General features: G+C 46.9%; 1 long non-coding RNA gene across 1 annotated transcript in view; it reads left to right on the forward strand.

The window, feature by feature from the left end:
• The window catches only part of LOC135374497 (uncharacterized), a 78,796-nt gene that overhangs the window by 5,621 nt on the left and 48,529 nt on the right, over positions 1-24,646 (forward strand). The window lies entirely within an intron of this gene.

Below are 24,646 nucleotides of genomic sequence, written 5' to 3' on the forward strand. Positions count from 1 at the left end.
GGCCAGGACACAGGTTTCCCCAGGGCGTCGTTGCCCTCGTGGTCACGACATTACCTATTTGCGTAAAAGTCAAGTGTGTTGTTTCAATAATCTTTCTTGTGCATTTAGCGTGCACCCACGAGCACACAGGGGAAGGCGTACGATTGAGCCTCAGACTTTACTTTCATGCGAAAGGCCTCTCACAATCTGGCTGTATTGACTTCGGACACGTGTGAAACATGCAGCTCTCCTCACTGCAGTGTCTCCTCGTCAAGTGTTGCACTACATGGTTACTATGGGAGTTGCTATGAGCCATTGGTTTGTTGTGCCATTTGAAAAATTGTTTACATTTAGCGTTACCATGCTACCGTTCAAGTATTCAATTCGGTTCACAAGTTTGAGGATGCACAAGAGCAATGCTTTACCACCGCACATTAAACGCAAGAAGCTCCGTGCTTAGCATATTTCAATATTGGAAATCGATGTTCTTCGGCTCAAACACAGAAGAAAGGACAACACAACACACAAGCCTCAAGTTCCAATGTTTCAAGTGAGCCACTTCCGGAGGGGGATATGTTTATTGTGTGTTGTGTTGTGCTTTTTTCTGTCTTATCAGAACATCAATTTCCATCGTGTAAAACAGATGGCCCTTGCGTCGTCCCGTCGTATGAATGTGTGCGTGAGAGAGAAAACATATAAGAGTGAAATGAATGTGTTTGTCCCTTCAAATGACGCACTCTTGGAAGTCATTGGGGAGGTATGCTAGCTTAGCTCATTTGGTAGAGCCCTGCACCGGTAATGGAGAAGGTGTGGGTTCGACTCCTACAGCTGGCTTTTCAGTGACTTCCTTCTTTCAAACATGCTTCAAGAACACAGTCCAACGTACGTCAACGTCTACACCAGGCAGTGGAAGGAACTGTCCTGGAGGCCAGTCATTGGGCACGAAGCGGTAGAATTCCATCTCATTCTTGTACCATTTCACCGAGTAGAGTTTGTCACCGTTGAGTTCGTAGATGCAGCACTGACACCTGATGTATGCTCAGATACTACTTTTTTTCTTTTCTTTTTTTTTTGTTTACAGTACGACGGTGTGGGATACAGTGCTCCTTACGTGACGGTACTTCATGCAAGATAATGGCAATGTACCCCACCAACGAGCACTGCTGCCATTCCTGTATTTTTTATTCTGCATTTAGGGTTGAGTTCAATGTACAGTAAAACCCCTCATGTCGGACACGCCTATACTCCGGAACACGACCTACTTAATAAGTAGCTTGTGTCTCGGACCGCCCCTAACTCGGACGAAATGTTTTTGCACCGGGCCACCGGCGCACATCCATTGAAACTGCATGGGGAGAAGATTCCCTATGTCGGACACCTGGCCTATCTCGGAAGTAGGACATCATTTTCTTGCTAGGTCGGACAAAATGGCCAGTGTGCCTTCCTCAATTTCCGCTCGGAAGGCCCGTTGGAGGCAAATCCTTTGACTTACACTTCCTGTATTACAAAGGAGAAGGGCCTTCTGAACCTGATTGAGGCACCATGGAACCACTTGCGTCTTCGCGTGCTTACAAACGCCATAACAATTGTCTGCAAGGTGTGTGCTTCCATTCTGGCTGTAGACTGGGTTCAGCGGATTGCCCAGCAATGCCAAAGCGAAAGCTCGTGGAACTGACGCTCGAGAGGTAGAAAGAAATTCTCAACGGGCTGTACGGAGTAGCAACATGCAGGCAAGTCGCGGAGGAATTTAGGATTTCCAGGTCAACAGTGTCCAAAATCAGTACGAGCGGAGATGAAATGTTTTGCGCTTGGGAGCAGAACTCCAGCAGCAAGAGGAAAAATATGCTCAGGAAGACGGGCAACGAGAGCGTGAACGAAAAGGTGCTGCACTTCCTTTTCGATTGTCGATCGAAAACCACTCATGTTTCCTGCCCAATGTTGCAGGAAGCAGCGTTAGAGGTGGCAAGTGGCAAGGAGTGAAGGTACCCACGAATTTAAAGCAACAAATGTGTGGCTTGCAATGTTCCGGGAAACACACGTCATTGAATGCAAGTCACTCAGTGTAGAAGCATCTGAGATTGACACCGGGGCAGCCGAAGAATGGCTTGAAATTGTTTCGGATGTCACTCGTAGTTATGAGGCGAAAGACATCTTCAACGCAGACGAAACTACACTCTTCTACAGATAAATTCCGAAGAAGTACCTTGTTACAAAGGGCGACAAGTGTTTGAGTGTTTTGCTGTGCTACACTGCAACAGTAGAGAAGCTGAAGCCTTTGGTGATAGGACAGCGGTGTCCGAGGCCGTTCGGGCAGTGCAAGATCGAATTTGCCTGTCTATTGTTTTTTAATAGGAAGGCCCGAATGACTTCTGTCATATTCAATGCGTGGCTGGCAGATGTCAACAAGCGAATGAGATGGGAAGGCCGCCGGATTCCCATCATAGTGGACAATGATCCAAGTCACACCACGACGAAGTGCCTGCCGAACCTGGAAGTTAGGTTCCTCCTTTCGAACTTAACAAGTGCTGTCCAGCACCATACAGCCAATTTCTACAGAATAGTATTTCCCCAGGCTCGATGACTTGATTCATGCAGAGCACTACGGATCACGGAACCACAACATCGCGTAGGCCGGAGCGTCTGCGACCGCTTCGGAGGCTCCATGCGTTCTCCGGCTACGTGATGTCCGAAACGGATGGTTTGAAGGCTGTCCACGACACAACCACGATATTTTGGGGCCGCAGACACCACGGGAAGAACGAGTGGTGCAGCTCGAAATTAACTGCGCTTGTACAGCGAAAACCCCGTGCTTCGCGACAGTGTGCAGCCTGTCCGACCGTTTTCACCGCTCAGTTGGTTCAGTGGCTAACAGGTGGCGCCACAATACCGCCGCCATCGCTTGCTTTCTGCTACTGTGAATTCTGAGATTGCACAGAAGCCACGGATATATTACTCTTGTGATCGTAATCTTATTTTCTCTGGCTGCATATATGCTTTGTTTTTGTTTTAGAAAACGGGATATAAATCATATAAAGAATAGAAGTCAACAAGAAACAGCTCGCAATGTTCGTAGCAGACGGTTTTTCCTACGAACGAATGAGGGGCTCTCTACCACCAACACAGGTCTGCAGTTGGAGCGCTCCGGCCTGTCACCGCGGCAGCGATTTTCCAAATTAACTGCACCGTGGTGAAACAACTTTAGACAGAAATATTTTGTGGGAATGCTTTTTACATACTGCTTTACAAGATGACAGCAGTTTTTGGCCATGTTAGATACCACTTTAATGCTCCTTTAAAGACATCACTGCTGGTGCTGGGATATTGACGACATCCTCTGGACATCGATTATGATCCAGATGATCTCATGGTGGATGTCTTCTGGATGTTCAATGTCGCATCCATTTTTTATCCACAAGATATCCTCATGAACGTTTTTTTGGGACCTTAATTGGACGTTTTACCTATGGTGGTATATGGCCTAAGTAATCACGAATTACGACAAGAATCTCATAATGAAGGCGGCGGAAACAAAAGAAACAAACACCGCAACTTTCAACCCTTTTACTAGGACATCACATGAGTGAATACACTCCATGACAGATTCGTTGATGTGATGTCCTGGTAAAGGGGTTGAATGCTGTTTGGTTATTTGTATTCCAGCTGCCTTCATTATTGAGTCTGCCCCAACTGGTCCTGAGCATTTATGACAGGAGTGTCTGACAAAAACTCATTTATTGTTGAATGGATATCACTAGTACACATTTTGGAGTACATGTCAGTGTTCTTTCACTGCAATGGCTACCAACGCGCGCTTTTCAAATACGAGTTACCTCCTGGCAAACTAACTGTTACGAATATTCTCACAATACAATTAATGCAATGAATTCAAGTTAGTCTAAATTAGAGCTTTGCTGCAAGAACTACACTAACAGAATTAAATACCAACTTTTTTTATGTATCGATTTCATTAAAGAATATCTCTAGAACTACACATGTGCTACGAAATAATTCTGCTAGCTGTCCCCCAAACCGGACCAAAACCATAGGTGAACAGGATCTGAAGCAATGCAGGCACGGCAGGTACACGGAGCAGGCTAATCGCAGTATTGCAGCATATCAGTTGAATGGTACAGCGTACACGCGCTATACCTCAAATATTTCAGTGTTATATCACATGTTCAGCATATTCAGAGAGTTTCAGCATCATTTTGGTAGAATTGGGGGGCATTGTTAATTTAGTGCTGCTGTTGCTCGGTGATTTGTAAACCATGGAACAAGTTTGAAAAGTGTTACTCACAATTCTGTTCTTTCAGAAAAGCCATTATCAGTAATCCGATTAACTTATTTAAATCATTTCCACACAAGTTTGCTACCAGGCACAGTAACACCTGCAGGAGTTATGTGGTGGATGAAACTATGGATAATACAAATATGTTACAGTATCATAGTACAGCCCCTTGAACTGACTCAGTCAAAGGTAACAGTATCATAGTATGCTGAGTAGATTCTACAGAAGAGTATTTCTCCAGTCATGATGATTAGAGTATCACATTCTCTTGATTCATGCAGAACAGTATTAAAATAATGTCCCCTTTAATTTAAAAACGATTAGAAACCTCCAGTGCTGGGTAGGACGAGGACGAAGGATAAAATCGACAAGGACAGGCACTGAACTGCAAGCAAGTAGAATGTTTTTATTTTCGAGCATGCTCAAGCCCCCCTCACCCCCAAAGGAACAACCAACGAGAGCGCGTTGCATTAAAACGTGTTCTTAACCTCTGCTCCCCCGATCTGTTGTTTCGAGTGCTGATAAATTCTTCGATTTTCTTTGTATAATCAATCGATGTTTTATTGACGCAACCATCCCCTTCTTCCCGTATACACTCGCGGCCTCGTGATAGAGAAGTTTCCCTCTTCCCTGTCCGTGAAGCAGAACTTGTGTCCCGCGATAATCTGGGGGCTGTTTCTTGCAAACTTCGCAAACTTTTATGTGGTCTTTTAAAGTTGAATATTGAGAGCTCGGCCTTGAATGCTCCTGCAGCCTGATGTTAACGTATCTCTGCGTCTGCCCAATGTAATATTTCTTACAACTTAAAGGTCAGCTACGCCGATTTCCCGATGTGTTAAAACGGTTGTGATATTCAGAACGAGCACGTCCAACTGCCCCCGAAACGCACCTTCGTTTCTCAATTTTGTCTTCCTATTACAGAAATTAATTCATCAAAGAAACCAAAACAAGGCATGGGCGCCGCCATTTTTGTGACGTAGATGGGACAAATCTGCTCCATCTACGTAGATAGGGAATCGTGCTTCTGATTGGATGAAAGCTGAGGCTTTTTCCGACTTCTCTGGCGGCTTCTCCCGTTTGCGAGGAAATCCAGTTATGGCGGCCGTCTACGATGAGCGTTTCGTCCGAGGTAATCCCGAGAAGTATTGCACGATGGAAACAACAACTGCGAACTCACCTCAACAACATTTCCGACGTGAAATTGTGAAAATGTGCTCGAGAACTTCGCAGTTCAACCGTTCAGCTGCATTCACGTTGACCCGTTTCCTGCTTTTACTGCAATGGCAGGAATGGGAGCGATTGAGCAACAACGTGAGACTTGATGGTCGTTTGAGCATATACCTGCACAGGACAGGTCTTCAAAGAAAGAACACCGTGCACATCGTGCGATTGCAGGGCTTAGAGTTGCCCCGCACAAAAAGTGTAGTGTGTTGTTTATCTCGTAGAGCGCAGCGCGTCATGTAGATCGGGAGCCCTTATACGTATTTTTTGCATGTTTACTTGCGGGTGCGCATTGCTCTATACCACACAGGCCATATTTCATTCATAATAGTTTCGCAAATAAACACGTACGGGTCGATCTCATAGTGCTTTTGAGTTAGGCATGGTGTCTTCAAATCAGGGTATGTGTATCCTGTTTGCTGGGCCGAACAGATGTTATTAAGGGTAGTGCAACATTTCCCACTTCTTGAACCATGCTAACATTGCCAGAATCAGGAACATTACACTGCGCTGTGTATTCCACACTCAGTTGTCTCGCGACGTAAACCCCAATTGTTATATTGTGTACTGCACATGTTCAACTAGGCAGTACTTCCCATACCCGAATTTTTTTTTGAACATGTGTTTAAATTGCACAACTGCCACTCAAGTAACTTTGCCACGAAATTAGTCAGTGACAAAAGGTATATGTACTTGATCACAAATTTAATAACCTTGGTGGAAATGGTTGACGCTGTCCTCTGCCTTGTACGGTGCACTTCGTAGCAAAATACACAGAGTCGAAATATTTTCCTTGTCCACGAATGCCCTGTCAAAGCTCAAATACCCTTATCAAAATGGTGAAGCCCGGGCTTGCTTGTCCAGAGAAGCAAATATGAAACTGCGGCGCTCAACGTAAATATCTGCATGCTCAGCAACTAAGGCTGGTGATGCCGAAGACCTAATAGTTCTAGGTTAAAAGGAACAAAGGAGAAAAGACCACTCCGACGTAATGATGTTGTTTCAAAAGTATAACACCACAAAATTTGTGGGAGTCAGTTGTAGTATTTAGTTATGTTGGTCACCTCCTGCACCAATTTTTAATAAGGTTCAATTGCGTTGCTACCAACCAGGACCAAAGCCTGACCTATGATCTAATAATAATAATAGTATCTATCTATGACATATACCGGGTGTTTCAGTTAAATCCCCGGGCTAAATAATTCGCGAACCGGTGCACCAATCGAATAACTTTCTTTTTTACAAGTATCTGTCCAATACCGCCTACAAGATGCGCACCGCGTGAATGAGCGGGAGGCGCTCATTATTTAAGTAAAAATTCAAATGAGTTTCGCGAAAAAAGATAACTTCTAAAGCAGGGCGCCGTCGGCATTAAAATGGGTACTACCCCTTCTGGGACCTTCAGTAGCTACCTTTTAGAGAAAAATCTGCAACCGAAGCGGGTCATTTGTTGCAGTAATTAATTGGTTTCGGTTTACATATTTTTGTCGCGGCTGGTCGCGGTGAAGCGCAAAAGGACGCTCTTTCACTCCCATGTCCACCAATGAATTACACCAATGAATTACGTCCTTTTGCGCTTCGCCGCGACCAGCCGCGACAAAAATACGTAAACCGGAACCAATTAATTACTGCAATAAATGACCCGCTTCGGTGGCAGATTTTTCTCTAAAAGGTGTCCACTGAAGGTCCCAAAAGGAGTAGTACCCATTTTAATGCCGACGGTGCCCTGCTTTAGAAATTAGCTTTTTTCACGAAACTCATTTGAATTTTTATTTACATAATGAGCGCCTCCCGCTCGTTCACGCGGTGCGCATCTTGTAGGCGGTATTGGACAGATACTTGTAAAAAAGAAAGTTATTCGATTGGTGCACCGGTTCGCGAATTATTTAGCCCGGGGATTTAACTGAAACACCCGGTATGAACCTTCAACACTAGTTTGGTCTAGGTTTCACACCTGACTTCTGGTGAAATTCGAAGCTGCTCTGTAGAGCTGACAGGAGACTTGCAGAGTAGAGAATTTTTTTATTTATATTTCCCAAAGAACATGTAAAAACAATGTGCTGTACCAACTGCATTCAAAGAAATACAAGTACACTTCGTTTTAGCTATGTGCATGTTACCAGATTACAGGTGACCGATGACACACAATGGGCGTCAAGGGTGAGAACACAAGAATACTACCACTGCAGGCACTCTCCTGAAGTTCTAAGTCACCATTTGTCAGAAAGCAATGACCACGCACAGCCTAAGGATCATATTGAGCTCCTTCCATTATTCTTTTTATTGACAGCAAGTTGGCTGCCATCCAGTTCATGAAAGTGACCTTTATCGTTGAAAGAACGGTTCAACAGTAAGCTGGTGATAGTGTCCATCAACAGAAAGAGTAGGGCCGGTTGGTACAACTCCATTTTTAGCAACAAGAATAAGGGCACACGGTTAGACACTAAATAGGAAAGCACAGGTCGCAACTTTCAACCACTTTTACTGGAATGAGCCGAACATGAAACCAAATGCAAGCCTCTCATCCGTACCCTCCCCCTCCTCTTCCATACGCCGCACACTACGTGAACAGCCAATCATCGACGATACCGCCCTTCAGAACACCCGTCCGGAGTTGATAAGATGTCGTTGTTTCTCTGTCAGGGTCGCCGTCGCTGCACTGACACACTTATCTTTAAGTTGCATTATCGTTTTTGTCTCTAACACATGCCGCACATGAACGTCGTTAGATCTGTATAAGACTTTTGTCTGATTGTACTGGGGTTGACACCGACAATAAATGACGTGGCCTGCAAGCTGAGATCCCTCTTTGTCCACCTTGTCCACAAAGACAAGACAAGGACCTTGACATCTTATCAACTCCGGACGGGTGTTCTGAAGGGCGGTATCGTCGTTTATTGGCTGTTGACGCAGTGTGCGGCGCTCCGGTATGGAAGAGGAGGAGGAGGGTAGGATGAGAAGCTTGTATTTGGTTTCATGTTCGACTCATTCCAGTAAAAGTGGTTGAAAGTTGCGACCTGTTCTTTCCTATTCAGTGTCTAACCGTGTGTCCTTATTCTTGTCGCTAAAAATGGATAGTGTCCATGAGGGCGAGACCTGAAGAGGAGATACAAGACGGGGGCATACACACACTATGTTAAGACATTGTGTATGTCTCTTCCTATCCTTCGTCTCAGGTTTTTCGCTATGGACCTTCATGATGTTTCCTTCCGGAAACTTTACATATTTTTATGTAGAATTGTGAAGGTACAGCCAGGCACTGTTAGCAAATCACAGTACTTTTCTTGAAACAAGAATCCGTAGAAGGTATACAATCATCTTCAGCATTGCACACATCTATGGGACCTGTTAATCACTTTGGAATGTCACCGACATGTCATGGAGGCCGGCACATGATTAGTGGTGTTGAACAGACAACTATTAGTCATATTTTAGGCACAAAAAGCAGTTTTGGCACCTGCATGCTGAGACAGGTGTATTTCTACATGCTTTTCCATGACACAAATATATGAAGCAACAAATGTACTCTCTCCTTTATTATGGTTATGAGTCAACACTGCCAAGAATGTGGGAACACAGTCTTGTACCACCCACACTCTTCAAAATGACCTTCACACGCGACACATTGTAGGTCAACGAGACTCCAGAATGATGTCCCTCTAGAATGATGTCCTCCTCCCCATTGGCTGAAAACATTTTTCTTCTACTTTGCATAAGGGGAAGTTAGTACAAGAAACGCACACATTCCTTTTTTGAGCAAATCGGTATTCAGAGCTTTACCATACTGTGGTGGGCCTGCAGTGCATTACGTGGTACAGCACACACTGTAAAAAATTTCACCCTAGAACATGTCCCCCGTTCTAATGACAGTCTTCTCCAGTTCTTCAAACTGCCATTTCCCACAGTACTTTATGGTATGACACAGTATTTCTAAATCTTTACTGTAGTTTACAGGTCGTAGCAGAAAAAGACACCGCTGCTTCCCATCACAGGACGCAAGCCATAAATGCTATACGGCAACAGTACATGCTGCTCTCTAGCAGTTGTTCATGTTTGGACGTGGTATGGTGCATGCAGGGCAAATTCCATGGTTAAAATATCCAAACGTGAACAACTGCTATATTATATGATGTAGAATGATGTATAGTGCAGTAAAACCTCCAAAGTCAGACACCTCCCTACCTCGGACAACTCCCCATGTCGGACAAGATTTCATTGCACGGGCAGGCTCCCATTGAAACTGCATGGGGACGAAATTCTCTATGTCGGACACCTCCCTATCTCGTAAGTAGGACAGTGTTTTCCCTGCTAAGTCAGACAAAACCCTTGCCAAATTACCTCAATATCGGCCCACCTTTGCACCAAAAAGACCCAAAATGAGCCAGTGGCCTTGACTTTCGCCCCTTTTTCCCCTTGTGGTGGTCTCAGCTGTTTGAGGCTTTTAACACGCACTGCTCCAAATTAATGAAAATCTGGCTGACGCTTCAGAGACAAGTCCTCGCTGCTCGAAAAGCTCCACAGGTAATGCCATTGAGTGGAATCTGAACGGAATTGAATCTACTAAAATCAGTAATAATTATCAGTGAAGAGTGGGTAGAGGTACCACTACCACCAGGTACCACTAAGGACCATAAACTGAAGAAGGGGGACATTTCTGGCAACGCAGCTGTGATCTTTTCCATTTTTTGTTTCCCTCATATTCTGTAACTCGGACACCTCTATAAGTAGGACACACTTCGGCTGCACCGCGGGTGTCCAACATAGGAAGGTTTCACTGTATTTATGTCCCGTGTCATGTGACCAAAAACAATTAGTGCTTTTGCTCATGCTGCCCAGCACAGGCGAATTGAGCTGCATGTGAGGATAATAACATGAAACCCGAGGCGCGGAGGAAAAGGCATGACTTTACGATCTCTGTGTCAGTTGTTTCATGTTGTAATTGCGTACCAGCTCGCCAATACCTGAGAATAGGTTTGATGCATTGTACACGCACCTTAGACATGCAGTGTGTGGTGTGTTGTGATAGTAATGCCACTGCCAATTGAAAAATAATGCTCCAGGTGGATTGTTTCGGTACAATCTTGAACTAAGCATACCAAAGGGTATGGCATCTGCGTGACAGGTTTACCTGGAAGTAAGAATGTAAATGTTAGCTGAAGCCATTGAATAATTAACATTATCAATACACTGCTGCAGATCATACCAACAATAGCACACAAGATGCTCCGATATGTTCTGCAGGAATGTCTCTGTAGTCATAATATTAGTACAGCAGCTACAAAAAGGCATAAAACAAGTTTTTGTATACATGATACCACTTGAATGCAACACAAGCTTATGCTGCATTGCCAGAACACAACAGCGGACAGATTTACCTTACTTCACCTGAGAAAAAGAATGTACTGTTGCACACATGATGCTGTTTGAATGTAATCCTGAATCGTCTCGAAAAACATAAAAGATGACCGAAACACTTCAACTGGAAGATTTCGATTTACTTTACTCAAAACTGACAAAAGGTATGTGCTGTTGCACACATGAAACTGCTTGAACTGCCCTGGAGCGCTGTGGAAGAACACCTTATTTGTGACCAAAATACAACAGCTGAGCCAACATTTTAATTTATACCTTACTCAAAATACACAAGCTGTGCTGCCGTGCATATGATACGATGATACTGCTTAAATGTACTCTGAAAGCGCTGGAGTAAGAACACAAACACCTCAGGCATGGTTGCTCTAAGCTAGCGAGCAACCGCAAGGGTATACCAATAAAAGAAGTCGAGCACAAGTGATGCAATGCACTTGATTCATCAGAAAATGAAATGTCTCAGTACCAGGTGTCACTGTTCCGTCAACAAAAACAGATAAACTTTGAAGGGGCGTCTGGTTGGCAGTGGTGACAGCCTTCAGCTTGAAACCCCGACGGTGATAGTTGAGACGTGGAGTGCAAGCTTTTCGGTGGTGCTAGAATGCCTGCGAAATCAAAATAAGGCAATTCCAAATCTGTACTGAGAATACACCCGCTGGGGCCTAATCTCTAAAGGATGAAGCAGTAACTGACAGATAGCGTATTTTTCTTTTCTACGTGATGGCATTTGCACCGTATGACTGACTTTTCTAACATTACGCGTCTTACCTTTATCTGCCGCCTAGTCCTGCCCATGCAATCTCCTGCTGCAGATAAGGTTGGCACAGTATCCCGCACGAGACATCTTCGGCTTCTTGTGAGACAAGTTGCGCACTGCTTCCGTAACATTCGTATGAGCGAAATGAACAGATCAAATCGCGGCTTTCGAAGGTGGCACCCAGTCGGAGTTGTAACCGATCGTTGCAGTCAATAGCTTTTTCTTTCGCCTTTCGGAAAGTTGTGTGGCTTGGAACATTGGAACTGCATGCTGAAGTGTGGAAGTGTTCGTGCAGACTGGAGCAAAACGCTCACTCATTCTCGACACGCAGCACAGAACACGAAACACACCAGGAAGTCTGTACTGGTCTAGCAAATGCTTTGCAGTCGAAGGAAGCAAAACTCACGTTCCTCGGGGGTTCAGTGAAGTCCAGAAATGTACTGGCTCCCTGATAGCAAACTGTTTATCACTTCCCCAATGTCAATCTGCGCAGCAGACGGCTCGGCAGAAGAAACTGGCCGGCTTGGCGGAAGAAACCAAGCCAAAAATCATGCCAAGCCGGACCACGGGCAGACCACGAATGTATCGTCGACACAGGGTTTGCGGGCCACAAGATGGAATGTCAGTGAAACTAAAAATTCACTCTTTGGAAAAACCGCGAGGAGTTTGAGATAACTATTTTGCATACATAATGAGTGCTCCCTTATGAACACATCGTGTGCTACCATTCCATTCTGTAACACTCGAAAATCGGCGTAGCTGAGCTATAAAGGTATTTTATAAACGACATTCCGTTTGCACCCGATGAAACTGGTTTTTTGTTTACTGGTTTGTGTTGGTACACAAGTTCTGTTTCACGGACAGGGAAGAGGGAAACTTCTTTATCAGGAGGCTAGGTTTATACGGGGAGAAGGAGATGGTTGCGTCAGCAAAGCATCTATTGATTATACAAAGAAAATCAAAGAATTTATCAGCACTCGAAACAACCCAAGCAGCACAATGTACTGAAAGTCGAGTGCAATAGGGGTGGACGGGTAGGTGGAAGGCCTTGAACATACTCGTGAAACTGAAGTACTCTGATAAGACACATACCGACCACCCCTATTGCACTCGACTTTCAGTACATTGTGCTGCTTGGGAACAGATCGGTGGCAAAGGTTAAGAACACGTTTTGATGCAACGCGCTCTCGTTGGTTGTTCATTTGGGGGTGAGAGGGTGTCCGCTTGAGCATGGTCGAAAATAAAAACATTCCACTTGGTTGCAGTTCAGTGGCTGTTCTTGTCGATTTTATCCTTCGTCCTCGTCCTACCCAGCACTGAGGTTTTTAATGGTTTTTAAATTAAATATGCACCAACCAGCCCAAACACTTGCTTTGCTATATGTCCCTTTCATGGATGTGTGAGACTATCACAAAAGTACTGTAGTAAGTTATATTAAGCCATATTAGCTGGGATACAAAAGAACAAAACAATGGCAACATATGTACTGAGAATGATGCTGGGAAACCTGCCGTGCAAACCTTATTTTCCTTTTCTTGCCTTATCCAACTGTATTGTTGCGTCAAAGTGACTGTCACGGTGTAGTAGAGGGTGTTGCGTGTTGCCTTGCCAAAATCGTTCCCACCAAGCCGACAGAGTTCCTCAATCTGTATTTGAGTAGGACAACAGCCATAACATTGAGCTTCCAAATAATGAGCCTTGAAAACTGTACAAGGTATTTTGCTCAAATACACAGTTCTAATATTCTTGTGTGTGAACCTTGTGGTGATATACTAGCATCACAGAAAGTATATACCTTAACTGGGTTCAAAACTATATATCCGTTGTTGCAGGACTCTTAGAGGGCAGCACAAGAACGGGGATTTGCTTCTTCTTTTGGGAAAACGTTTCATAAGACGACAGTACCTGTCTTCACATCTTCACCAGTCCCACTCGTGTGCATGCTAGTACTGACGACTTCTTTCACGTTTGTCTGTTCAGTTTGCACAAAGGATCGCACATCGTCCTTACGTGCCTTCCTCCGCATGCAGAGCAGGTTATTTTCTTCCTACACATTCTTGCATGATGTCCATGTTTCGTACAACGGAAGCATCGCTTTTGAGCTGCAAGAGTAGTTTTCTTCATAGATTGAGAAGTTACCTGTCAAAAAGAACTCGTTACAAGTTAAGTTACAGTGTGAAAAATGTAACTACGTTAGTAACGAAGTTCTTTAGCCTGAAATGTAACTCGCAGTTACTGAGTTACTTAAAAAAAAGAACGAGTTACTTCCAAGTTACTTCGGACACAAAATAGCATTACGCAGGTGCAGCGCGCGTGAGCAGTTGAGTTAGACCTTGAGTTGCCGACGGTGGAGTGCAACACGCTTAGATCGTTTTCGTTTATGTCAAATAATAGACCTCTCCCTGTTTGTAAACAAATGACGTCATAGTGGTGAACAGCGCCACAAATTTGCTAGAATTGAGCTACGCTCGAAGCTAGAGGTGAACAAGGTCCCGCCCGAAAGCCACGGTCTTGAGGGGATTACGATATGGTCCCTTAAAGGGACGCGACCCTCGGTCCTGCTTTTCTTTCAATGGGAGGCGCAGAACAAATGCCCGTTCGTGGAACCCACTCCCTGTGGGCGCACAATGGTTCAGCTTCATTTCAATGGCAGCGGTTCTTACTTCTTGAATAAAATACTGTCACTCATTGAATATCACGTTTTATGGCAAAATATGCCATGAAGGAACCGGAGAGAAAGCAAGAAAATGTGTCGACATGAGTGAAAAGTAACTTGGAACGTAACTTAAGTTACTTTGGCAAAGTTACCAAAAAAAGGAACGAGTTCCTCTGAAAGTTACCACGTCGCAAAAGTACCGAGTTACGTTACAAGTTACCAAAAAAAGGAACTTAGTTACAGTAACGAGTTACTTGTAACGAGTTACCTCGAACTCTGGTTTTCTTCTCTGCTAGCGGGATGTCTGCATCGCACAGCTCCGTTATGTGTCGCGATGTGTTGCAAAATATGCAATCGTTGGTCATTTCCCGAGCAGTGGTGTGGAGAACTGACGCTGCCGGTCGTGTCTTGAATCCACCATTGTTTGAATTCTGTCGATCACCTTGCCTCTGATGTCCTCTCATCTCGTTGTCGTCATATGTACATCCATTGAACTTGAGGTACTCAATGTTTTCGATTTCAATTAGAAGAAACTTTAGAATTCGATCTAACTCCGTAGTTGCAACAATCGCTCTCTTCTAGCGGTACTCACTCCTTCCAAACTTGCTGTGCCAAGCTGCTCTTCTCAGTACGATAATATTCCATGCAGGCAACGCTGAAAGGATAGTATCTGTCAGCATTGTTGCGAAGGAGTTGCTTTCCACACCCAGTGCTTTGAGACCTCGCACGTCGAAAATCCTTGTGAGTTTCAATTGGAGGCAATGTCCTCAGTTTGGTCAGGTACTGCCTTTCAATGCGACGCTTGTCTCCAAATCTTTCCATCAAGATTTCAATGGCATCGTTGTAGCACACCTCCGAAGCTGAGTCCCAAGCAGACTTGTGCGTAACGCGTTACTAGTAATTGCGTTACTTGTAATCAATTACTTCTCTGAGTAATTTTTCGAGTAATCAGTTACTTTACTGTCAAAGTAATTTTTCGAGTACTCAATTACTTTTCTGATTAATCGATTACTCAGTAATTGATTACTTTTCCGGCAGATATTAGCTTATCTTTTAGATGTTCTGCCCCAAGTCAAGCCCCTGGTGCCGTCAGCCTTTGTTGGGCTGTGTTCTACTATAGCAGGCGGAGGTCATTGTAATGACGTTCTGGAATTTCGAGGTACATCTCTCTAATCCCTTCCTACACCAGTGTGATGGTACCTGAAGATTTGGAGGTTTATAGAGTCATGGGGAAGTCTCACGCAATGCTCTTCCACAATCGGGTCAACGTCTTCCCTTTCGATAAATACAGTAGACGTACAGATCTCCTTATCATAGGCGTTTTTGCTTTTGTTGTTATCTCAGCTGTTCCGCTGTTGAACCTTTCTTTGTTATTTTTATTTTTTCTGAGGCACCCAAAGACTGTTATAATTTGCGTGAATGCAGAGTAACGCGTTACTTTTTTACTCGTTACTCAATTACATTTGGAGTCGAGTAAAGGTAATTAATTACTTTTCCCGCAGAAGTAACGGTAACGGTAATCAATTATTTTCTTCGAGTAACGGGCACAAGTCTGGTCCCAAGTAGTGCCACATTCGTTGGAGCGGCCACTTGAGTGGCAGGCGTCGACACTGAGGTGAGCTCTTGCAAGGCGACACGTAGGTTAGACATTTCCTTTATAGAGTTTTCTTCGTATTCTAGAGCCATTTCATATTCCACCTCTAATTCATCGTCCTTGAGATGACCTTCAAACTCAGAATTGATCTCTCAGCTCTTCAAGGTTCACGCGTAGACGTTCCAACAAGCTTTCGAGGGTCTTCCGATCATTAGGAGTGCTGCTCAGTGCAGTCTTGGCTTCTCCCACAAGTCTCGTAGCTTGTCTCCTTCGCGACGTCTTCTTCACCTTGAGACGTTCCATAGTCGATCGTAGGCTCTGTTTATCCAACAACCAGTAGATCCCTACAGACAAAGACTCCGCCCGTGAAGCGTTCCCGGGTTTGGGCACCAATTTTTTAATGTCCTGGCTTTGTCGCAGCGATGTCTTTCCCAGAGCACCAAGCCTCTTCGTCATATCACGTTCCTTTTCCGAACATCCATCATACCTTTATTCACGATGACAATGTGTCTTACATTCAAACGTTTTCCCAAAAGAAGCAAATCCCCGTTCTTGTGCTGCCCTCTAAGAGTTCTGCAACATCAGTAGTGCTAGTGGGGTTCAGTTGCAGCCGACTTTCAGGTTGCACAAATGTTACATGTGTAGAGGACGATGGTCTTCCTCTACATGAGCCCCGACCGGCGATGATGGTATGCCACGGAGAGGCGATGACGGTGGCCTATCTCAACTGAGAAGCGGGTGCTCCATGCGCGTGGCCATCCTTGTCGTTGTCCAGCGTCCGCTACAGGGGTCCCCCTGCCGTCAGATGCGTTGCGGACGCATCGCGAGAGCTGGAGTCCAGGTAACGCGCCTGAGAAAATCTGCAGTTGAGGGCGACCGTGGTATACGTGTGTGGTGCGCGACGACAAAGTTATCGTCCATCGCGCGCGCACCATCTGGCGCTTACGCCAATAAACCATTCTTTCGCCTGCCATCAACCTGTGTGGTTGTCTCCTACCTTTCCCCTTGACGCGACAACCCACAACTGGTGACCCGGACGTGATTTCGAACGCCCTTCGCTTCACTCATGGAGGATTCACCAGCCACTTCGCAAGTTAACCATATCGCAGTTCGGCTACCGCTTTTTTGGCCTGCGAACCCTTCCATCTGGTTTGTCCAAGCCCTAGTGCCAGTTCCAGCTCGCAGGTATAACAACACAGGCTACTAGATACCAGCATGTCGTCTCCTCTCTACCACCTGAGGTCGCCTCCGACGTTGCCGACATTCTATGCGCACCGATGGGCACAACATCTTAAAGGCAGCCATCATCAAACGCACTACAGCCTTCGGACGTCGGCGTTTTCAACAACTGCTCAGGCGAGGACCTCGGGGACAGACGACCGTCCCAATTCCTGCCCCACTTGCAGGGCCTCCTCGGCGATCGGGCCAGCCACCTTTGACGAATCTTTTCTGAAGGAACTTTTCCTCCAGCGTCTGCCTTCGGCGGTTCAAATGATCTTGGCCACCGCTTCGACCCTCTCCCTCAGTGAGTTGGCCCTGCACGCGGACAAAATTATGGAGGTCGCCCAACCCTCCGTTTGCGCCCTCACTCCACCGGCAAGTCATGGGCTCTCTCCGCCGCCTAGGAACGCGTGCTCTACATTCCCGGAGCAACTTGAGCAACCTCAATCCGACTTGGACTTGCTAAGGGCCGACATCCAGAGTCTGACCAGTCTCGTGGCATCCATCAGCCCCCATGATCATTCCTCTGGGCCACGCGCGCAATTTCACCGCCGAACACGCTCGCCTCGCGCTAACCGCAGGCGCAGAAGGTCGCCGTCGCCAGCATTCCAGAGTCAACCGAACCCATCCCCGTTCTGCTGGTACCACTGGTCTTTCGGCGCCCAGGCCCGCAATTGCACGCCCCCTTGCTCTTGGCCGGGAAATGCCCCCGGGGAGCGCTAGAGGCGGCGAGCGCCCCCCACTCACCGCGACGACCAGGCCGTCTTTTCTTCGTGCTCGACCGGACGTCCCAGCGCCGTTTCCTCGTAGACACTGGGGCCGAAATTAGCATCATTTCAGCTACGCGGTCAGACAAGCTACGGAGCCCCATTTACCACCTAACTGCCGTTAACAATACGGGCATACCAGTCTACGGTGAGCGGTCGCTCACTTTGAACCTCGGATTACGGCGACCTTTCCCTTGGATATTGAAGGTAGCAGCAATCGACCAAGCCATCACTGGGGCAGACCTTCTACAGCACTACGGTCTGTTGGTCGACGTTGCCCGCAAGTCTTTAATCGACTCTACGACCAAGCTGCACATCCAAGGCGTTGGTACATCCCCGGGCATCACCTTCCCAGCGTCGTCTCTCTCAGCCCTCCAGTCTCGTTTCGCGGCAGTACTCAGCTAATTCCCATCTCTATCGCTGCCTCCGGACTGGACCAAGACCGTACGTCATGACGTCGTTCATTACATCCAGACGTCGGGCCCACCGGTTCATTTCAAGCCTCGTCGACTCGCCCCAGAGAAATGGAAAATCGCTCGTAGCGAGTTCGACCACATGTTGCAAATTGGGATCGCTCAGCCGTCTTCCAGTGATTGGGCTTTACCACTCCACATGGTCCCTAAGAAGACCGGGGACTGGCGCCCATGGGGAGATTATCGCGCCTTAAATCTTGCAACGAAACCCGACCGCTACCCCCTACCAAACCTTCAGGACTTCACCATGAACCTTGCTGGCACGAGATGGTTCAGTAAGGTGGACCTGACAAAGGCATACCACCAGATTCCGGTGGCCCAAGAGGATATCCACAAAACTGCTATCATTACACCTTTCGGCTTATTTGAATTTCTGCGTATGCTGTTTGGCTTGAGAAACGCGGCACAAACCTTCCAACGCTTCATTGACTCCATCCTCTGCGGCCTGCCTTTCGTCTTCGCATACATGGACGGCCTTCTCATCGCCAGCGAAACGGAAGAGCAGCATTACCAACATATTCGCGAGGTGCATGGCCGTCTCGACAGTCACGGCGTCGTGATCAACGTTCAAAAATGTGAATTCCGCAAGTCATCCTTGGAATTCTTAGGCCACCGCGTGTCAGCGGACGGCATATCCCCACTTCCACAAAAAGTCAAGGCGATCACGGACTTCCCCGCCCCTACTTCACTACGCCAGCTCCGTCGTTTTCTGGCGTTCGTCAACTTTTATCGCCGGTTTGTCCCCTCTTGAGCGTCTCTACTCCGGCCCCTCGAAAACCTCCTCAAAACGCCACGCTCTCCATCCCAACCAATTCCCTGGAATGACTGTCACCAAGCAGCTTTTACGGCCATCAAGCACGCCATCGCCAATGCCACGCTCCTCGTTCATCCACGGCACGACGCTCCCATCTCTCTCTTCGTAGACGCGTCAGACCTGGCAGTTGGCGCCGTTCTTCAGCAGGAAGTCGACGGGCAGCTCCAGCCGGTGTCTTTCTTCTCCCGCAAGATGTCGTCCACGGAGTCACGCTATAGTGCGTTCGGGAAGGAGTTGCTAGCTGCATATTATGCGGTCCGGTACTTCCGTCACTTCCTCGAAGGACGCGAGTTCGTAATATGGACCGACCACATGCCGCTCGTTGGCGCCTTCACATCTGCCGGACGGAGCTACTCTCCTCGAGAAATCCGCCACTTGGCATACCTCGCTGAATTTTCGACGGATGTACGCCACATCAAGGGGACCTGCAATACCGCAGCAGACGCTCTCAGCCGCATCCATTCCCCTTTTTTTTTTCTTTTTTTCGGGGGGGGGGAGGATAGTTGTGGTGCGCGACGACAAAGTTATCGTTCATCGCGCGCGCACCATCTGGCGCTTACGCCAATAAACCATTCTTTCGCCTGCAATCAACCTGTGTGGTTGTCTCCTACCTTTTCCCTTGACGCGACAACCCACACGTGCATGGTCGAACAGGTGCATGGCACGGCACACGTTGGCGGCATGTCACAGATGGTGAGGACGGGAACAAGGATCCGTCAGGTAGAGACGAGCGAGAGAGAGTGAGGCGCTCGGTGTCGTGGTCCTGGGGTGCCGCGACCGGCACGGGAGCCGAAGCTTGAGAGTCCCAGATGAAGTGAGTGGAGGCGAGGCTATGCGAGCCGTGGTGAGACGCCGAGACGCGGCTGAAGCGTGCCGTGGCGTCGGCTGTGCGACTGCCGCGACCGGCAGGTGAGCGCAAGGCTAGAGTGCCGGCAGTGAAAAGCGTTGGGTGCGGTGAAGAGTGCCGAGATGCGGCAGGAGTGAAGGCGGCTCAATCTGTGAAGCGCGGGTGTGCGCCCCGAGTGCTTCCTCTACATGAGCCCCGACCGGCGATGATGGTATGCCACGGAGAGGCGATGACGGTGGCCTATCTCCATGGCCGCGCGGGTGGAACTGAGGCACAATGAGGCAGTGCCACATCACACGCCTCGGGACGCTTGTACTTCCTTCCCGATACTAGAGGAATACGCGTACCAGTCTTTTCCAAATCTGGCAAGTGAAATTCTGGACTTGAAACTGAGACGTGAGGATGCCTAAGAATGCGATTCAGAGCAGGGAAGGGTAACAGTAATGGTAACGGAAACAGTATATTGCCGAAATTGGAGATGGTAACAACAGACACTGAAACGCATACCACAGTCCTCCATTTCCGGAAACGGAAACGGAAACGGAAATTATCGTCCAGTATTGGATCCGGGTAATGGCTATCACTGATGTGCGATGATATTTAAGTGACTTTTCATTTTATTTTTGTATTTTGATGGCTTCATTTCCTGTAATGCTCTAACTACTACACGACAGCCACGGAAACAGAGCGCAGTATTTGATATCGAAGGTGCATCACACGCTTACCTACTCGTGACATTATACCTACCTACATGACATCAAGACAATAGACTTGACGCACTCTACTCCACCGTAGCACGAGGATGAAAGCAGATGTGAGTTTTTATATTTTATTATTTTTACTTCATTTCACCGTGGCTATGGCTACTATTGTTTACTACTGAGAGCGTCCGCCTATGAATGCGACATTGGATGAAGGTTACGTCCATCTTGGGTTGCTGGACTCAGAGCGACTGAAGACTGACTGAAGACGTGTTCCTACACTTGTTTAAAAATTTTGCAAGATGTGCGCATCCCAACGACGTAAAATTAATTGAGTCGTGTGTACGCGTGACACCGAAGCAGCACTTGTGCAAAACAGAGTGTTGATAGAGCCGGACTGGCTATCCTCCGGCAGCGCTGTAGCAGCCATTCCATTACCGGAAACACTAACGGAAACGAAATTAAAAGCTGGTATCAGAAACGGATAACTGAAACGAAAATATAGCAGTAATGGAACTGGAAACGGTCAACGAAAATGTATCCGTTATCCTTCCCTGGTCCAGAGTAAGATAAGAGAATATTTCGATAAATACTCCCTCACATTCAGAGAATCTCCAGAGTAAACTGAAATGTACCACCACGACATGCTTTATGTATCGTTTTTCTCATATTCCAAATGTTGGACTCTCTAACTCTGACGGGAAGTAGGACAGGATCTGCTTGCACCACGAGTGTACGACATACGGCAAAGTGTTTACATGAAGTTAACATTAACACTAACACGTTAGTAGCATGGCACACGAATATACAAATTTCATCACGGCCAAATACCGTTTTACGCATAATTTCACACACGAATGCGCTGCAGGGTGTGAGCGACTAGATAATTAAGTCAATCAGGCAAGAAGTGGTAAACGGCAAACAGTGGTAGTGGTCACGGAACCAGCAATATTGCCGAAATTGCACCTTGTAACAGTATCGGAAACGAAAAAGCGTCCTTCGCTTACCGGCAGTTTGTACACTCTACCAAAACGAAGTAACGGAATCGTGCTACCCGCTGCTCCACAAAAACGTACCGAAACGCTAGGGTTGCTACAAAATGAAAAATGTAACGCGAAACCTGTACAGATCCCCATAAAAGTTTGCGAAACACTAGAGCGACGTGTTTTTTTTTATCTGAGCCACACCCTAGCGGCGAACGGGAGTGGACACACTTACTGAGTACCTGGTCACCTGTTTGTAAGTGTATCTGCTCCTGTTTGCAGCAACCGTGTCGCTCAGATGACTATATACACAACTCCAGTGTTCCGTATACTTTGGTCGGGACCTGTACCGCTATCAAATAAGCGTAACATCAAAACTTTGCTGCCCTGCTCCGCGGGAAAGCCTATTCGCTTGGATCTCGTTCCTTTCAGATGCCTAGTAAATCATACCGCTCGACCTGCGGGAAACTGCGTACCTGATAAAGTTCGAATACACTACCGTTTGCAACAGAGATCAAGGATCGATGCTCTCTCTTTAAAGAGCACTTATCATGTCGGCGCCGAGCGCTGCGGACGTGCTCTGTGGCTCCTGCTCGGCCCGTTTTTACCCGCGACAGCAATATCTAGATTGTTCTGGATTGTGTGGTGGTCGTTTCCACTTGAAGTGTATCAATGTTGGACCGACGGAAGTAGTATAGAGATAGACTGCATAGTATTGGAGCGGCATAAGAACCGAGCGGCATAAGAAACGAGCGCTATAACGACACCCTTTTTCTAATCCAAGATGGCCGATTCTAAGCCAACACAATCCAGTTCTAAGCCAACACAAGCCAAATTCAAAGCCATCTGATTGGCCGCCATTAGCTCCGCCAACTTCACACGTTGATTGGCCCATGCTAGGCCTACTGATCCTTGATTGACCGTAGCTCCTTCATGCTAATTAGTTGGCTCCGCCCACTTCACACGCTGATTGGCTCATGCTAAGCCTTGACTGAGCTCCACCCCTTCATGCTAATTACTTGGCTCCGCGCCCCCCGCCACCGCTACTGATCGCGCGCGTTGATTGGTTCACCATAGCTCCGCCCCCCGTTTATGTTAATTACTTGACTCCGCCCCCCGGCTTCACGCTGATTGGTGCACGCCCGCCGTGCCCGCTGATTGGTCCTACTGTCCAGGCGCGGCGAGAGCGACCCCGCTGCGGCTTTATCTCAGATGTCCAAACTTACCCATCGCTTCATGCTGATTGGTCCATTCTAAGCCGGTCCGCGCTAATGAGCACTCTCCGAGCCCCCTCTGATTGGTCGTCCCCAGTCTAAGCCTACCAATTGGCCCTCGTTCCACTGAGGGCGCAACTGTTACTTACTGGCTCCCACCACTTCGCGGTGATTGGCCCATTCTAAGCCTACTGACTTTTAAGCTGAACCATGCTAAGCCTGCTGATTGGGTCTTCACACCGATGGCTTGCCCCTGATTGGTCCGCGCAACTTACCTTGTGGCGCAACTCTTTACTGGCTCCATACACACACTTCGTGTGATTGGTCCATTCTAAGCCGAACCACGCTAAGCCTACTGATTGGCTCTTCATAGCGAAGCCTACCGATGGCTGGCCCTGACTGGTCCACGCTAAGCCTACTGAACACAGTGGTTGGCTAGCCTGAATTTGTCGGCAGCTGCTTCAGACAAGACACACACACACGACAAGTGTTGATTTCAATCTTTATTTGGTACAACAGCCAGCTGTGGGTTGGTTCAGTTGCATCAGAGAGATCGTTAGTTCCTTGCGCTCATTGGTCACTCAGCCCTCTCGGTAAATGCCATATGGCACTGCAAGTGGTCGTTAGCCCATCACTCATTGGTCACTTATGTGTAGAGCGCCCTAACAGGCTCGAATTCCACTCCTCGCTAGACCCGACTGCTACCCCCTCTAATCTCTAGAAGAGATAATATAAGTTTAAATGTGGGATATTGGAACTTTTGCCATAAGATAGGTTTAGCCAGGCTCTAACTGCCCATTCCTCCATCCGCGGCTGCTCACTGGTTCACAATGAAACTCTTTCATATGCTCTGCCCTACACATACAATAGATGGCGCCGCTTGTCTTTCCAAAGATGGACAGCTGCGACGCGGGTCCATTCTAACTGCAGTGGTCACTCCTTTCTATCCGACTGGTTCATACATCTAGCAAGAGAGCCGGCATTAGAAGCCAAATCTGCTGCTGCTGAACATTACAAAACATGAATAAAACAGCTTACATCAATATGTTCGGTGCTGCCATCTGAAGTCAGCCTCCTTCATGCTATCCATGCCCCCTCACAGCCACGGTTGCCTCGCGGTGCTAACGGTAAATGTTCGGGGTACGATGAACACATCTTAAAACACACTCTACCCATCGCTCCACAGAACACGAGTAAAGTGGGCTTAACCACGTTGTATGCGTGCGTAGGGGGAAGCCCAACTCTAGGAGCAAGCTTTCGTTCTTGTGATAGTGTGCTTTGCACTTCAACATCAAAATATACTTCAGTGTTTATCAAACAGAATGGAGAGGTAAAAAACATAAATAATGCTATAGACTAGTGAAGCGCGTTCATTCTTAAAAGCTGAAGAACGGATTTTGTCGCAGATAGTGTGCTTCGACAACAACAACAAAAAGTTTTCAATGTTTAATAAACAGAGCGCAAAAAAAAAAGAAGAAAACACTCATCGTGATGCCAAGCAGTGAAACTCAGCACGCGTTCGGACTAAAGGGCGGAGCAGGAAGACGCACATGATAGAGAAACATGGATAGTTGATGCTGTGCAGAGATGCTCGTCTTAAGAAAAACTATTTCAATGTCGATTGAGCAGATCATCAAGAAACCCTGTAGAGCTGTACCTGCAAGGAAGCTTAGGATCGTTTTGTTTCAGACAGTGTGCGTTGCACTTGAACACAAGAGACTAATTAAATGTTCATCAAGCAGAATGGCGAAGTATAGTAAT

This window comes from Ornithodoros turicata, unplaced genomic scaffold (genome assembly GCF_037126465.1).
Source record: "Ornithodoros turicata isolate Travis unplaced genomic scaffold, ASM3712646v1 Chromosome67, whole genome shotgun sequence".
Classification (NCBI taxonomy): domain Eukaryota; kingdom Metazoa; phylum Arthropoda; class Arachnida; order Ixodida; family Argasidae; genus Ornithodoros; species Ornithodoros turicata.